Raw genomic sequence first — 18,377 nt, forward strand, 5'->3', positions numbered from 1 at the left:
TTTTTTCTATATTTGAATTAGTGTTTTTGTTTTCTTTGGGTAAATACCTAGCAGTGGAATCACAGGACCACATGGTATTTCTATTTTTAATTTTTTGAGGAACTACCACACTGTTTTCCATGGTGGCTGTACCAGTTTACATTCTCACTAACAGTGCATGAGGGTTCCTTTTTCTCTAAATCCTGCTACAACCATCTTTTGACCACAAGAGGAGAACCTCTGAGAATTACGTTAACACACAGAGGGGAAGAGAGTAGAGCTGAGTTGAGAGGCAGAGAGAATTGGGTTGTAGGGATATCATTTGAACATGATTGATTCTTATGGCACTGGAGTTTAGCCCTTCCTCAGTCAAATCAGGTTGTGTTCAGTTATCTATTGCTGGTTAATAAACCATACTAAACCCGGTGCTTACAACAAAAACAATTATTATTTCTCATGATTCTGTGGGTTGACTGGGTAGTTTTTCTGATTGGGCTTATTCATGCTGAGGTGTTCGGTTAACAGATCTGCTGGGGGTGAGGCTCAGCTGGGACATCCAGGACGGCTGGTCCTCTCTCCACATGGTATTTCATTCTGGATGTCTTCATGGCGTAGACATGTCAGGGCAGTATTCCAAGAGGTCACCTATTAAACTTTTGCTTGTATCGTGTATGCTAATGTTCCGTTGATCATATCAAGTCATATGGCCAAGCCCAGGGTCAATATAAGGGGAGGTGAACAAGGATGTGGATCCTCAGAGGTGTGATTTTCCAGGATCATTACTGAAATGATCTATGACAATCTGCTTCTCCTAATTCTTTTTTTTTTTTTTTTTAAGAGAGAGAGAGAATGTGGGGGAAAGGGGAGGGGCAGAAGGAGAGGGAGAAAGAGAATCAAAAGCAGGCTCCACACCCAGTGTGGAGTCCGACTCGGGGCTCAGTCTCATGACCCTGAGATCATATAAGCTGAACTGAAAGAGTTGGTTGCTTAACCAGCTGAGCCACCCAGGTGCCCCCTGCTTCTACTAATTCTTTTTTTTTTTTGTACACATTTAGTTTTATTGTAACAAAGCAACTTGTACACTTTTAACGTTTAAAACTGAGCATCATCTTTCCTTTCCAGTGAAACAAAAAGAAAATTTAAAAATAAACAGGAACAAAATTACAATAGAGAATGTCAATTCCAAATAAGATCCTATAGGTTCTGCTGATTCTCCCATCGAGTCACAGGGCTCAAGTCATCATTAGGAGAGAGTTTTATTTTAAAAGTGTCATCTTAAACTGCAAGGATGTCCGTTAAACATCACAATTAAACATGCCAAAGGAGAAGCCATGTTGTCAAAATGCCCACTTAACCCACCCAAACATCTCAAACCCACCCTTTGCTGTCCTTCTATAACCCCATTTTTTAAAGTTTTTTTTCTTTTTTTTAAACAAGAGAAAGTAGACAGGTACATGTTGGTAAATGCTAACTGTCCATATTCACATAGAGACACAGTGTAATCTCTGAGCCCAATATACAGAGAAAGGAGGAAAAAAGCTAGAATTCTATGCACTACTACACAGGGGCCTAGCACCCTCCAGCTTCCAGCAGAGCTAAGGGAGCAGAAGGTTTTTCTTTTTCCCACAGAGCACGGTGGTGTTGATTCCATAAAGTTTTTGTTGAGACAGGAAGGGATAAAAATGAATTTGGAACAGAAAGGGGTAGAGATTCTTTTCCCACTGTATTCTGCTCAAGGTATTTCCCCCCAAAATAAGTTGAGAACCATGGTATAAAGGGAGAGAAAAGAGACTTCAAAAAACAGGGCAAATGAGCACAAGAGGAGGAAAAAAAAAAAGACGGCAACTTGCTCCCAGGGACTGAAGAAAATTAAAAAAGGAAGGTTGGAATCCATCAGTGTTCCATTAGTCATCTTCTCCTTCATCCTCCTCTCCTTCCTCCCCCTCATCATCATCTTCATCTTCTTCACCTTCATCCTCATCTCCTTCTTCATCAATGTCTTCCAATCCTTCTTCTTCTTCATCATCATCATCATCTTCTTCTCCTTCCCCTTCTTCATCATCCATATCGGGAACCAAGTAGTACTGTAATGGATTTGGCCACATATCATCTTTGATGACCTCTCCTAACTCATCTGCACCTGCATCAGAATGGTCAGTAAACCAGGTGAAGAAGCTCTCTGGTTCCTCATGCTGTCTCTTCCTGCTGGCTTTATTCTGTGTTTGACTTGAACGTTTCGTCAAATCCTTTCCAGATTTCCATTTGATTTCGGTGGACTTTGAAGATGGATCACCACTCTCATTCAGATGAAATTCTTTGGAGAGAACTTTATTTTCGAAGTAAGGGTTTTCATCAAAATAAAAATCTATTCTGTAACCTGATTTAATATCTTCAAATTCTGTCACTTCAACTCTTGTCAAATAATGCAGCGCCTCTTCATCCTCCTCCCCAAGCAGTGCAGACACTTGTGGATGGTTGACAAATGTTGTTACCCAAAAATTGGGGATTTTGGCGATCAATTCCGACCTCTTCTGAAAAAATGGTTGGCGGAGTTTGTTCTATTTCTGTTCTACTTTCAAAATCTCCTCACTGGCTTGTTTGTTAAGTCTGTCTATTTCATTTTGTACTTCATCAATATGTTCAATTGCTTCTTGCTGTTCTTTTTCTGAGGTCTCGTCGGCCCCGTCGTGGTTGGAGTTGAGCTCCTTTTTACTGACTTTGGCCGCCAGCGCCGACAAGGTGCTGCTCCGCGGTCGGGGCGGGGGAGGGGGCAGAGCGGGGAGGGGGAGAGAAGGGAAGGCGAAGGGGGCGGGCAGCGGCTTCCCCTCAGGCCACACGCGCGGGCGCTCGCTCGGTCCGGCCGCCCCCTCTGCTTCTACTAATTCTTAAACCCCTTGAAGCTCCTTCATGGACCAAAGGGATACATCAACCTCACTTGACCTCATTATAAAAAAATCTGCTACGGGGGCACCTGAGTCGATTAAGCATTGGACTTTTGGTTTGGGCTCAGGTCATGATCTCAGGTTCCTGGGATTGAGCCCTGCATCCGGCTTCACACTGAGTGTGAAGTCTGCTTGAGATTCTCTCTCCCTCTGCCCTCCTGCTTATGCTCTCTCTCTCAAGTAAATAAATCTTTAAAAAAAATATCTGCTATGCTAACTCTCTTACATTTCCCACTAGAGCCATTCCTTAAACTTTTCCACCTGCTTTTTGCTCTGGGAAGCTAACCTAAATGGATTGTATCAATAAATTCCTTGTCCTCTGTTTTCTCACTGGTTTGGGCCAGTAGGGAATCCCAGCAGGAGATCAGAGGGAAGAGGGAGTTGCTGTTGGCCTCCACTAAAGGGTAACTTCTTTTAAAGTGGCCCACTTCACCCCTCTCTTTCTTCCCTTGCCCCTTTAGACCCAAGGCTCAACTGTCCAAGATACTCTTCTTTTTGGTTTTCCTACATCTTGCCTACCTTGTAAAGCTTATTTTGAACTTTTCTCAAGTTACCTATATGTTTTCTGTTGGGACCCTGAATAAAATTTACCTATAAAATACTATTTTGATGAGCTCCAATTAAGTACACTTAAAAGTACACATGCCACTTATTTATATGGTAAAGGATATTCTAGTCTTGTCAACTTTGCGAAAGTGAATTAATATTTTGGTTTCTGTACACCAGCTTTACCTGGTGGCTAGTGTCTATTTTTTTTTTTTTACCCCATTCTCCAAGATTATGTAACATTGTCTAAATGAAAGCTGGCTTTCAGTGTATCTGTGAGAAGCATATTACAACTGTCCATTCTACTGTAGCTTCTTACAAATAAATTATAGTCAGTATTAAATAAGATGTTCAGATAATTCTTAAGCACTGTTTAGAAGGGCTGCAGGCAAATGATTGCCTAGAAACAGATTGGGAAATTTTATAATAACTGAATCCCATACCTTGTCAGTAAATTTTATATAATTGCTGTTAGCTGTCATTTTATGATAACTTCAGGGACATAAGTCCTAGCATCCTAAATTTTCAAAGTCAGGTTTGTAAGCAGGTGTTATATCAATACTTTCACCCTTTAGCTTTATTTCTTATTTATCTATTATTATTTTTAAAAGATTTTATTTATTTGTTAGAGACACACGAGAGAGGGAACACAGGCAGGGGTAGTGGGAGAGGGAGAAGCAGGCTTCCCGTGGAGCAGGGAGCCCTATATGGGACTCGATCCCCGGACCATGGCCTGAGCTGAACACAGATGCTTAACGACTGAGCCACGCTGGTGTCCCACCCTTTAGCTTTATAATATACAGTCATGTGTTATGTATTTTAAACTCTGGTTTTAGAGAATTTAGTAATTCTCTAAAGGACAAACAGCTAATGGCAAACAGCTAGTACAGATTTCTTAAAGATATTTTGGAAGGATGAAATCATGGCTGTTGTATGTTGTATGTTGTTAAAATAATTTCCCAGCTCACTACTAAGTTTTGACAGTTATCTTTTATCATACAACCAGTGTAATGATTGACTATATTTTGTAAGTACTTCAGTATCAAATATCATGAATGGCTGAGCAGTTTCTGGGGGGTTGGGAATTAAAGTGGAGTTGGGAATTGGCTACAGTATATGGCCTCCCTGATGTACGATGTACGTGTTTACTTAGCTCTCCTCACACTAGTACTTTTCTGGGATGTTCTCAACGGTCTGTTTCAGGTATATGGAGGAACCTGAAATAGCATGTACTATTGCAGGGCAAGGCCATGGATCAGAAGTCTTTATCTCAGAAATATTATTTAATGGTCTGTCGTAGAAAGAATTTTTCTACCTCATATTATGTAGGTAATTAGAGCTTGTCAACTTTGAAAATGATTATACAATGAAGGTATTGAAATGGAAGGAAACTTAGAGTTTATTTCTGGGAGATACTTATGTATAAGAATAGAAAATGAAAGATAACCTTTTAAGAAAGACATTGAAAATCAACTTATTTGGAAAGAGTGATTAAATTCAAAGATTCACCAACCATGATATACATTATGAATAGACCTTATATATTTTTACTGCATGCTCTGAAGATAAAGATCTTCAACACATACATATCATTCTGAGAATTAGGAGATCTGCTTGAGCAAATATAAAATCTGTATTGAAAAACTAAAGAACAATACGGGTGCCTGGGTGGCTCAGTCAGTTAAACGTCTGCCTTAAGCTCAGATCATGGTCTCAGGGTCCTGGGATGAGCCCTGCATCAGGCTCCCTGCTCAGTGGGGAGTCTGCTTCTCCCTCTCCCTTTGCGCCTCCCCTCTGTTCGTGTTCTCTGTCTCTCTCTCAAATAAATAAATAAAATCTTTGAAAAAAAAAAGAAAAACTAAAGAACGATAGTATAAGCTGTAACTCTTTGGCATTTCAAGGAAGTCATGTGGAGACAAATCTGATGGAGATGTTTCTTAGAGTATTTAACACATTAAGGGCCAGTCTACTGATTTTTATTCATTAGAATAAAGATGTGGGATAATGATAGTGAAGGCCACACTGTATTTTTTAATATGTCAAATTTTTGCCCTGTTTGAAGGCCTGAAGTTGTTGGGGATTTAGTTGAGGCTACTTTGGCTCATTATACCTAGCAGAGAATGTTTCTAGGCCCTTGTCAAATATCAGTTGGGGGCCGTGTTGGTGAAGTACAGTGGGTTAGTTTCATTCCCTCTGACTCTTAGATTCTGGCTGCTGGGAAGAAGAGAGGGCCAAGTTAGTTTTTTGTAAAAGAGGTGGGAAGAGTGCCTGGGAGGCTCATATGGTTGAGCATCTAGCTTTCGATCTCAGCTCTGGTCTTGATCTCAGGGTCATGAGTTTGTGAGTTTGAGCTCCACGCTGGGCATAGAGTCTACTTAAAAAAAGAAAAAAAGAGTGAGGTGGGAGAGAATTATCTCTATTGTGCCAGTCTATGGTCTCTTGATTATTTTCTTACCCCTTGTTCCCAGTTTTAGGAAAAATAGAATGACTTCTCACAAACTGTTTACAAGATACATCCTTTTAAAATCCATTTTCAGACACTTCCACCATTTGACAGTTTTTCATCCTTTAAATTTTTGCACTAGAACCTTAAATATAGATGTTCCTATTATTTTGAAATATTTGCAATAACCTAACATCTCTTTCTCTGTTTTACATATCAAGTGATCTCTAAAGTGGATTCTCAAGTATTTACAGCTGCAGGTATCTTACATGGTAAATGGAAATTGCCTTGGCATTCAGGGGATATATGATACGTGGTTAGTTTTATGCTCTAACTTGGCTGGGCCATAGTACCCAAATATTTCATCAGACATTCTTCTGAATGTTTCCGTGTAAGAGTTTTTTGGATGAGATTAACATTTAAATCAGTGGACTTTGAGTAAAGTAGATTACCCTCCATAATGTGGATAAGTCTCGTCCAATCAGTTGAAGGCCTTAATTGAACAAAAACTGACCTCTCCAGAACAAGAACGAATTCTGCCAGCAGAACTGCCTTTGGGCTAGAACTGCAGTTCTTCTGGGTCTTCAGCCTACTGGCCTACACTGTAGATCTCACTCTCTCTCTCTGTATACGTAAGTGAATTTATTTTTATTTTTTTATTTAAATTCAATTAGCCAATGTATAGTACGTCATTAGTTTCAGATGTAGTGTTCACTGATTCGTTAGTTGCACATAACACCCAGTGCTCATCATATCATGTGCCCTCAATGTCCATCACCCAGTTACCCCATCTCCCCATCCACCACCCCTTCTGCAACCCTCAGTTTGTTTCCCAGAGTCAAGACTCTCTCATGGTTTGTCTCCCTCTCTGATTTCTTCCCATTCAGTTTTCCCTCTGTTCCCCTATGATCCTCTGCACTATTTCTTATATTCCACATATGGGTCCATATGATAATTGTCTTTCTCTGACTGACTTATTTCGCTTAGCATAATACCCTCCAGTTCCATCCACATCAATGTAAGTGGTAGGTATTCATCCTTTCTGATGGCTGAGTAATATTCCATTGTTGTATACATATATAAATATATCTAGATAGATATCTATACTTAGATAGCTAGATATATTTATACTCTGTATTTCCTATTGGTTTTGTTTTTTTGGAGAACCCTAATGCATATGATTTCTTTCTTTTTTTTTTTTTGCAGATGAAGGTATCTTTTTATTTTTTGAAAACAAAATGAAATTTTGCATTCATTAATTAGCAGACTTTAAGTGCCTAATATGTGCAAGGCTGTGTGCTGGGCGACGACGGTACATTGGCTAAACTGGCTCCCTGTCTGTAAGTAAGCACCTTTTCGAGGGGGGGATGAGGCAGAGGCTGGAAGCTGACAAGTAAATACTCCATTACAATATAGTAGTCCTGCCTTATCCCCGTTTCACTTTCGGTGGTTTCAGTTACCCATGGTCAACCGTGGCCTGGAAGCAGATGATTTTTCTGACATATTGTCAGAAGGTCAGTAGTAGCCTAACACCGTGTCACAATGCCTATGTCATTACCTCCCATCTCATCGCATAGGCATTTATTATTTCGCATCATCACAAGAAGGGTGAATTCAGTATAATACATTTGGAGAGAGAGAAATCACCTTCATGTAACTTTGATGACAGTATATTGTTATAGATTCTATTTTTAGTTATTAATCTCTTAACTGTGCCTAATTTTATAAATTAAACTTTATGATATGTATGTATGTACGTATGTATAGGGAAAAGATATACCCATGGTTTAGTACTCTGCAGTTTCAGGCATCTACTGCATATGATTTATTTCTATTTGCTGTTCTTTCTTTCTCATTGTTACTGGGACATTTGTCTTTTGCCTTTTATTCTTAATTCTTTCAAAACTCTGCCATCTCTCTTCTTTTTTAAAGATTTTATTTATTTATTTTAGAGAGAGAGAGAGAGAGAGAGAGAGAGCACGTGGGTGGGGGGGAGGGAAAGAAGGATAGGGAGAGAGAGAATCTTAAGCAGACTCCACACTGAGCATGGAGCCTGCTGCAGGGCTTGATCTCATGACCCCAAGATCAAGACCCAAGCCAAAATCAGGAGTTGGATGCCCAACTGACTGAGCCACCCAGGTGCCCTAAAACTCTGCAGTCTCTTGTGCTGTATTCATAAGGAACTCTAGCTTCTTTTATCTAAATGTCTGTGATAGTTATGAATTTTAGTCCAAATTATTGATATGCAAAGAATGTCACATTCCTTAATTTCTCTAAGACTCAGATCTGCTTTTTTTTTTTTAAAGATTTTATTTATTTGAGAGAAAGAGAGAGAAACAGCATGACAGGGGAGAAGGCAGAGTTGAGATTGTTTCTAGAAGCAAATTCCAAAGTTTTCTGGTTATTTGACTAGAATAGAGGAGGGGAAAAATACTTTCAGGTGAGAGAGCAAAGTAATATAACAATGGATTGTCCTATCATGTGTCTATAAAATATTGTTTCCTTATCATTTCTGTTTTTGGTTTTGTACAGATCCCTTTGTCATTATTTTCCAAGATTTCTTCCTTAGAATCTTGATTCTTCCCTATTGAAGCACATATTTTTGGTAAGTATGAAATTTGACAACTATAACAGTTTGTGGACATGATGCTTCAGATCTTATCTATTCCCCATTTCAGTTTGTTTGATACTTAGCATTTCTAATTCTTCAACAAATATTTTTTTTTTAAATTGTCACTTCCAATTTCTTCTTTAAAGCTCTTCTTTCTGTGTGTGCAATTCTTTTTCTAACTCTTATCTTTGATCTTTACCGTTGGTGATTTGTTTCAGTGATAATGATTATGAAGATGTTTGAGAAATTGTTTCTGTGAAATTTACCGTACAATCAATTTGATTCTGTTTAGTTCACATTCCTGAGGTGAATCTGGAAGGAATTCCAGCCACAAAAGGCTGTCCCAAGGGTGAGTCTCAGGGGAATGGGTTGGATGAGCTTTTCCTGGAACAGTTGGAAGCTTCTCAAGTCAAGAGGTGGTTGGAACAGGGGGAGACCAGAAGTCAGTACCAGTCGAAGAATATCAAGCATCAGATCTAAGGAGCAAATTCTAAGCTACAAGCAATAAATGATGTAAGGATTCAAGAACCAAATTTACCAGGACACTTTACTGTCTGGTTCCTGGGACACCTCTTTTCCTTTGTTCAGAAGATTTCTTCACCACTTTCTCTTCCTTTACCTGTCTCCTAATGTAGACATTCCCCATGATTTTGTCCTTGGTTCTCTTCTCATACTATTCATTCTTTCTGAGCGGTTTAATTTGTTGAGTATCTTCTATATGCCAGACACTGTTCTAGGAGCAGTGATTGCGGCAGTGACCAGGTCAGACAAGTCCTTCCTCTCGAAGAGCTTTTGTTCTAATGGAAGACACAGTCAGAGAAAGTAAATAATTAAGCAAGGTAATTTCAGATGATAAGTACTAGAAAGAATATAAACAGGATGATTCAATTTAATAGAGAATGGATTCTACAGAGCAGAGGGACCCTTTATGCAAAATGTAGGGGGAAATTGCTCTAAACAAAGGAAATGGTGGAGTTCCAAGACAGAGAGAAGAGTTAATGTAAAATAAAATTGGCATAATCAAGAAACAGAAAGAAAACCAAAGTGACTTGAATGCTTTTTTTTTTTTTTTTAAAGATTTTATTTATTTGAAAGAGAAAGCGAAAGAAAGAGAACAGGAGCAGGGGGAGGGGCAGAAGTAGAGGGAGAAGCAGACTCCCCACTGAGCAGGGAGCCCAGTGCGGGTCTCCATCCTAGGACCCTTGGATCACGACCTAAGCTGAAGGCAGACGTTTCACCACTTAACCGACTGAGCCACCCAGGCGCCCTGACTAGAATGCTTTTTTTTTTAATTTTTAAAATTTTTTTATTTTTTCATGTCATCTTTCATGTAATGGGCATTTTAAAATTAATTAATTAATTAATTAATTTGATGTAGTGTTCCATGATTCATTTTAAAGGCTGAGGATGGCAGGAGTTGAGATTGGAAGGAAAGAATTTTTGTTTTGTTGTGAATGTGATGGAAAGCTATTGGAGGGTTTCAGGCAGGAGAGCAACATACTATGATTTACATTTAAACATTTATTTTTTATCTTTTTTATGCCTAACATATTAGAGACTGGAAACTCTATAAAACCAGTGCATACATTAATTAATTATTAAGAGTTAAACATCCTTGTAACTCCCACCTAGGTCAAGATACAGTATTTTGCCAGCTGCCCCAAATGCCCTGTATATGCCTTATCTTAATCACAAACCCCTTTCTACCCACCTAAAAGTAATGACTATCATGAATTTTACAGTAATCAATTCTTTGCTTTCATTATAATTTTATCAGCTATGTATGCATCCCTAAACAGCATTGTTTAGTTCTTTCTTTTAAATCTCTCTTAATCTGTGAGTTCCTCCTCTGTCTCTTTTTATCTTCCCCTCATATTTTATTTGTTGAGGAAATTGAGTCATTTGACCCATATAGTTTCTTACAGTCTTGATTTGTGGATTATATTCTCATAGTATATTTAATACATTACTCAGTCTTACACAAATTTAAAAAGTATATAGTGTCTGATTGTCTCTCTTGATGCTAGCTGATGTTGAAACTCAATGCCTAAATCCATTAATGCTTTAGAAATTATAACATAATTTCTAAATCTCCTTTCCTCATCAAGAATAATCCCAGTCCTCAAGAATATTGGCATGTTATAATATCACATAATTATTTGTTTGTTTTATCCCACATTATATGCAGGGTAGTCTCAGAAAAACAAGTCTCAAAAATACTACCACCACTCATATGATTGCTGGAAACAAATTATTTTTGGTATGCTCTCCTCATTTCCTCACTTTAAAAAAAAGATGTATAGTACAGCTGCACTGTATCAACATTGTAAACTCATATAACCATTGTATACTATAGTCTCTCATAACCCTCATCTAATCTTAATTCTACAATTAAATAAATATTTAATATTCACCAGTAATTCTTATGTCAATGTTTCTCTAGTCATTATGCTCTCTGAAGCTCATTCCCTAGTAGATTTGATAGGAAAGGTTCATGTGAACAATATGAGTTCTTGCATATTGATAACCGTTTACTGTGGCATTTAATTTTGAAAGACAGTTTGGTTGACTTTCAAATATAAAAATTATTGAGCCATACTTTCTTTTCTTGAGTACCCTGTATAAATTATGCCATTTTATTCTGTTGAAATCTACTGACAATTTGAATTTTTTTCCCATTTAAGTGACTTAGCCCTATGTCTATGCCCAAAAGAATTTTTTCTCTTTTTCCTTAAAGCCAGTGATTTTATTCAAGTATTTCTCCCCCACCTCCCTAACTTTATTGAGACATTATTGACATATAACATTGTGTAAGTTTAAGGTGTACAATATGTTGATTTAATACACTTATATATTGCAAAATGATTACCACCGTACCTGTTAGTGAACACCTTCATCATATCACATAATTATTGTTTCTTTTTTTGTAGTGGAACATTTGAGTTTACTCTCTTAGCAACTTTCAAGTATGTAATACAGTATTATTAAATTATAGTCACCATGCTGTGCATTAGATCCCCAGAACTTATTCATCCTGTAACTGGAAATTTGTACTCTTTGACCAACATCTCCGCATTGTCACCACTCCTCAGTTCCTGGTATTCTAGTCTTTGTCTTATGAGTTCAGCTTTTTTAGGTTCCACATATAAGTGCTATCATATAGTGTTTGTCTTACTCTGGCTTGTTTCACTTAGCTTAATGTCCTCAAGGTCCATTCATGTTATCCCAAATAGCAGGATTTCCTTCTTTCTTATTGCTGAATAATAGTTTATATATATACCACATCTTAATCCATTCATCTGTTGATGAACACTTACGTCGTTTCCATATGTTGGCTATTGTGGATAATGCTGCAGTGAATGTGGGAGTGCAGAATATCCTTTGATATCCTGTTTTCATTTCCTTTGCTTATATACCAAGAAGTAGATAAGTATCATGGGTTCATATGGAAGTTCTATTTCTAATTTTTTGAGACATCTCTATGTTGTTTCCCCTAGTAGCTGCACCAATTTACATTCCCACCAACAGTGCACAGTGGTTCCCTTTTCTCCACCTCCTTACCAACACTTGTTATATCTTGTCTTTTAGTTATAAACATTCTAACAAATGGGAAGTAATATCTTACTGTGGTTTTGATTTGCATCTCCCTGATGATTAATGATGAGCTATTGACCATGGGTATGTCTCCTTTGGAAAAATGTCTATTCAGATCCTCTGCCCATTTTTTCCATCAGATTTTTCTGTTGTTGAGTTGTTTAAGTTCTTTATATATTTTGGTCATTAACCCCTTATCAGATATATGATTTGCAAATATTTTCTTCCATTAAGCTGCCTTTTCATTTTGTTGGTGGTTTCCTTTGTTTTACAAAAGCTTTTTAGTTTGATGTAGTCCCACTTTATTTTTGCTTTTTTTGCCTTTGCTTTCGGTGTCAGATCCAAAAAGTCAATGTCAAGGAGTGTACGGACTATGTTTTCTTCTAGGAGTTTTAATGTCTTTAATCCAGTTTGAGCTGATTTGTGTGCATGGTGTGAGATAATGGTCCAGTTTCATTCGTTTACGTGCGTCTATCCAGTTTTCTCAGCATCATTAATGAAGGGACTATCTTTTCCCATTGTATATTCATGTATCTTTTGTTATAAATTAAGTGACCATATATGTGTGGGGTTTTTTGGGGGGGGCTCTCTCCTCTATTCCATTTATCTATGTGTCTGTTTTTGTGCCAGTACTGTACTGTTTTGATTATTGTAGCTTTGTAATGTAGTTTGAAATCAGGAAGTACGATACCTCCAACTTTGTTCTTACTTTTCAAGATTTCTTTGGCTATTCAGGGTCTTTTGGTTCGATACAAATTTTTTTAGTTTTTATATTTCTGTGAATAATGCCATCAGAATTTTGATAGGCGTTGTATTGAATCTGCATAGTATGGACATTTTAACATTAATTCTTTGAATCCATGAGTATAGAGTATCGTTCTATTTATTTGTCTTCTTCAATTTCTTTCATTAATATATTATAGTTTTCGATGTATAGATCTTTCACTTCCTTGGTTAAATTTATTCCTAAGTATTTTATTATGTTTGATGCAGTTGTAAATGGAGCCATTGATTTCTCTTTCTGATATTTTTTGTTAGTGCATAGAAATGCAACTGATTTTTGCATATTTATTTTGTATCCTGCAACTTTACTGAATTCTTTTGTTAGTTCTAACAGTTTTTTTGCAGAGTCTTTAGGTTTTTTTATATATAATATCATATGCAAATACAGGCAATTTTACTTTTTCTTTTCTGATTTGGATGACTTTTATTTATTGTTCTGACTAATTGCTGTGGCTGAGACTTCCAGTACTGTGTTAAATAGAAGTGGCAGGAGTGGGCATCTTTGTCTAGTTCTTAATCCTAGAGGAAAAGCCTTTAGCTTTTCACCAGTGAGTGTGATGTTAGCTGTTGACTTGTCATAGATGGCCTTTATTATGTTGAGGTACATTCCCTCTATACCCAGTTTGTTGAGATTTTTTTCCTTGTTTTTTTTCAAAAGTTTTTCTGCATCTATTGAGATAATCATATGATTTATAATCTTAATTTTGTTAATGTGTATCTTTTTCCCCCATGTTCATTTGCTTTGTTGCTTTTTTTTTAAAGATTTTATTTATTTATTTGACAGAGAGATAGCCCAAATAGGCAGAGGGAGAGGGAGAAGCAGGCTCTCTGCTGAGCAGGGAGCCCAGTGTGGGCCTCGATCCCAGGACCCTGGGACCATGACCTGAGCTGAAGGCAGCTGCTTAACCAACTGAGCCATCCAGGCACCCCCATTTGTTTTGTTTCATAAATTCCACATATGAATGAAATTATATGGTATTTGTCTTTCTCTGACTTATTTCACTTAGCATTATGGTCTTTTTTTATTTAAATTCAGTTAGCCAACATATAGTACATCATTAGTTTTTGATATAGTGTTCAGTGATTGATTAGTTGCATGTAACACAGCATAGTGGTCTTTAACTCCATCCATGTCATTACAAATGGCAAGATTTCATTCTTTTTGATGGCGGAGTAATATTCCATTCTGTGTGTGTGTATGTGTGTGTGTATCCCACATCTTCTTTATCTGTTCATCAGTTGATGGCTATTGTTGATAATGCTGCTATAAAACATTGGGCTATTGTTGATAATTTGGCTATTGTTGATAATGCTGCTATAAACATCTGGGTGCATGTATCCCTTTGAGTCAGTAATTTTGTATCCTTTGCGTAAATACCTATTAGTGCAATTGCTGGTTCACAGGGTAGTTTTATTTTTAACTTTTTGAGGAACCTCCATACTGTTTTCCAGAGTAGCTGCACCAGTTTGCATTCCCACCAACAGTGTAAGAATGTCCCCTTTTCTCCATATCCTCGCCAACATCTGTTTCTTCCTGTATTTTTAATTTTATTAATTCTGACAGGTGTGAGGTGATATCTCATTGTAGTTTTGATTTATATTTCCCTGATGATGAGTGATGTTGAACATCTTTTCATGTGTTTGTTAGCCATCTGTATGTCTTTGGAAAAATGTCTATTCTTGTCTTTTGTCCATTTCTTAACTGGGTTTGTTTTTTGGGTGTTGAGTTTGGTAAGTTTTTGTAGATTTTGGATACTAACCCTTTATCAGATGTATCATCTGCATATATCTTCTGTCATTCCAAGGGTTGCCTTTTAGTTCTGTTCATTGTTTCCTTTGCTGTGCAGAAACTTTTTATCTTGATTAAGTCCCAATAATTTATTTATTTTTTAAAAAGATTTTATTTATGGGGCACCTGGGTGGCTCACTTGGTTAAACATCTGCCTTCGGCTTGGGTCGTGATCCCAGGGTCCTGGGATCCAGCCCTGTGTTGGGCTTTCTGCTCAGCTGGGAGCCTGCTTCTCCTTCTCCTCCCTCTGCCTGCTGCTCCCCCAGCTTGTGCTCTCTCTCTGTCAAATAAATAAATAAATAAAATCTTAAAAAATTTTTTATTTATTTGTTTGACAGAGAGAGAGAGAGCACAAGGAGGGGGAGCTACAGAGAGATAGGGAGAAGCAGGTGCCCCATTGAGCAGGGAGCCCGACGTGGGGCTCGATTCCAGGACCCTGGGATCATGACCCGAGCCGAAGGCAGACGCTTAACCGAGTGAACCACCCAGGTGCTCCCCACCACCCAATAGCTTATTTTTGCTTTTGTTTCCCTTGCCTTAGGAGATGTGTCTAGCAAGAAGTTGCTATGGCCAATGTCAAAGAGGTTACTGCCTGTGTTGTCCTCTAGGAGGTTTTCTGTCTCATATTTGGGTCTTTCATCCATTTTGAATTTATTTTTGTGTATGGTTTAAGAGAGTGGTCCAGTTTCATTATTTTGGATGTTGCTCTCCAGTTTTCCCAACACCATTTGTTGAAGAGACTCTTTTTTCTATTGGGTATTCTTTCCTGCTTTGTTGAAGTTTAATTGACCATGTAGCTATGGATTCATTTCTGGATTTTCTGTTCTGTTCTATTGATCTATGTGTCTGTTTTTGTGCCAGTACCATACTGTCTTGATGACTATAGCTTTGTAATATAACTTAAGGTCTGGAATTGTGATGCCTCCAGCTTTACTTTTCTTTTTCAAGGTTGCTTTGGCTATTTGGGGTCTTTTGTGGTTCCAAACAAAGTTTTGGATTTTTTTGTTCTAGCTCTGTGAAAAATGCTATTGGTATTTTGATAGAGATTGCATTAAATATGTAGATTGCTTTGGGTAGTATGGACATTTTAGCAATATTTGTTCTTCTAGTCCATGAGCATGGAGTATCTTTCCGTTTGTGTTGTCTTCAATTTCGTTCATCAGTGTTTTATAGTTTTCAGAGTACAAGTCTTTCACCTCCTTGGTTAAATTTATTCCTAGGTATTTTATTATTTCTGGTGCAATTGTACATGGGATTATTTTGTTAACTTCTTTCTCCTGCTTCATTATTTGTGTATAGAAATGGAATGGATTTCTGTACGCTGATTTCTTATCCTGTGACCTCATGAAATCATTTATCTGTTCTAGTAATTTTTTGGTGGAGTCTTTAGGGTATAGTATCATGTCATCTGCAAATAGTGAAAGTTTTACATCTTCCTTACCAATTTGGATGCCTTTTATTCCTTTTTCTTGTCTGAGAGGTGTGACTAGGACTTCCAGTAGTATGCTGAAAAGAAGTGGTGAGAGTAGACACCCTTCTCTTTTTCCTGACCTTAGGGGAAAAAGCTCTCAGTTTTTCACCATTGAGTGTGATTTTAGCTGTGGGTTTTTTATATATGGCCTTTATTATATTGAGGTACGTTCCCTCTAAACCTACTTTGTTGAGGGTTTTTATCATGAATGGATGTTGTACTTTGTCAAATGCTTTTTCTGCATCTCTTGAAATGATCATGTGATTTTTATCTTTCTCTTGTTGATGTGTTGTATCATGTTGACTGATTTGCAAATATTGAACCACCCTTGCAACCCAGGAATAAATCCCACTTGATGGTGGTGAATGGCTTTTTAATGTATTATTGGATTTGGTTTGCTAGTATTTTGTTGAGGATTTTTGCATCTGTGTTCATCAGAGATATTGGCCTGTAGTTCTCTTTTTTTTGTAGTGTCTTTATATCCAGTTGTGGTATCAGGGTAATACCGACCTCACAGAATGAATTTGGAAGCTTTCCTTCCTCTTCTATTTTTTCTGAATAGTTTGAGAAGAATAGGTATTAACTCTTCCTTGTTTATTTATTTTTTTAAAAGAGATTTATTTATTTATTTTCTTAGAGAGTGTGAACAGGGAGAGGGGGAGAAGCAGACTCCCTGCTGAGGACAACACAGGGCTTGATTTCATGACCCTGAGCCAAAATTGAGTCGGACGCTTAACTGACTGAGCCACCCATGCACCCCATAGGTATTAACTCTTTTATTTTTTAAGATATTATTTATTTATTTGTCAGAGAGAAAGAGAGAACGAGAGCCCAAGCAGGAGGAGCGGCAGGCAGAGGGAGAAGCAGGCTCCCCGTGGAGCTGGGAGCCCAGCGCTGGGATGATGGATTTGATCCCGGGATCCCGGGATCATGACCTGAGCTGAAGACAGATGCTTAACTGACCGAGCCACCCAGGCGCCCTCTTTTCACTTTCATTTGTGTGGTAAATGCCTTCCCATCCCTTCACTTTCAACTGTATGTGTCTCTAGGTCTGAAAGGAGTCTCTTGTAGGCAGGAGATAGATGACACTTACTTTTTTATCCATCCCATCACCCTATTTTTGTTTGTTTGTTTGTTATTTTAGAGAGAGGGAGGGGAGGCAGGGGCAGAGGGCAAGGGAGAGAGAATCTTAAGCAGGCTCCATACCCAGCACGGAGCCTGACACGGGGCTCCATCTCATAACCCTGAGATCATGACTTGAGCTGAAATCAAGAGCCAGACGCTTAACTGACTGAGACACCCAAGTGCCTCACCCTGTGTCTTTTGATTGGAGCATTTAGTACATTCACTTTTGAAGTAATTATTGATAGGTATGTAGTTACTGCCATTTTGTTACTTGTTTTATGTTCTCTGTTACTTTTTAAAAAAAAAATTTTCCTATTTTCTTTTTTAAAAAAAGATTTATTTATTATTTTTTTAATAGTTTTTTTATTTTATTTTTTTAGATTTTATTTATTTATTTGTCAGAGAGAGACAGTGAGAGAGCAAGAGAGCACAAGCAGGGGGAGCGGCAGGCAGAGAGAGAAGTAGACTCCCCCCGAGATAGGAGCCTGATGTGGCGCTTGATCCCAGAACCCTGGGATCATGAACTGAGCCGAAGGTAGATGTTTACCCGACTGAGCCACCCAGAGGCCCCGTTTATTTATTTTAGAGAGAGAGAGAGAGAGCATGAGTGGGAGGCTTGATCCCACAACCCTGAGATCATGACCTGAACCAAAACCAAGAGTAGGATACTTAACTAACTGAGCCAACCAGGCACCTCTTCTCTTGATGCTTTTAAAATTCTCTATTACTACTTTTTTTCATTTTAATTACTATGTGTCTTGGTGTGGACCTCCTTGGGTTGGTTTTGTTGGGGCTCTCTGTGCCTCTTGGCTCTAATTTCTGTTTCATTCTCCAGATTCAGGAAGTTTTTATTTTTTTTTTTATTTTTTTTATTTTTTTTTTAAGATTTTTATTTATTTATTTGAGAGAGAGAGAATGAGAGACAGAGAGCACGAGAGGGAAGAGGGTCAGAGGGAGAAGCAGACTCCCTGCTGAGCAGGGAGCCCCATGTGGGACTCGATCCCGGGACTCCAGGATCATGACCCGAGCTGAAGGCAGTCGCTTAACCAACTGAGCCACCCAGGCGCCCCTCAGGAAGTTTTTAGTTATTATTT

The 18,377-nt window shown here is 38.0% G+C and overlaps 1 pseudogene; it reads right to left on the reverse strand.

Annotated features, from left to right (window-relative positions):
- Positions 1–1,219: 1,219 nt before the first annotated feature.
- Positions 1,220–18,377, reverse strand: part of LOC112819421 (protein SET pseudogene) — a 47,992-nt pseudogene continuing 30,834 nt past the window's right edge.

This window comes from Callorhinus ursinus, unplaced genomic scaffold (genome assembly GCF_003265705.2).
Source record: "Callorhinus ursinus isolate GAN/ISIS: 27379988/994484 unplaced genomic scaffold, GSC_fseal_2.0 scaffold6, whole genome shotgun sequence".
Taxonomy (NCBI): domain Eukaryota; kingdom Metazoa; phylum Chordata; class Mammalia; order Carnivora; family Otariidae; genus Callorhinus; species Callorhinus ursinus.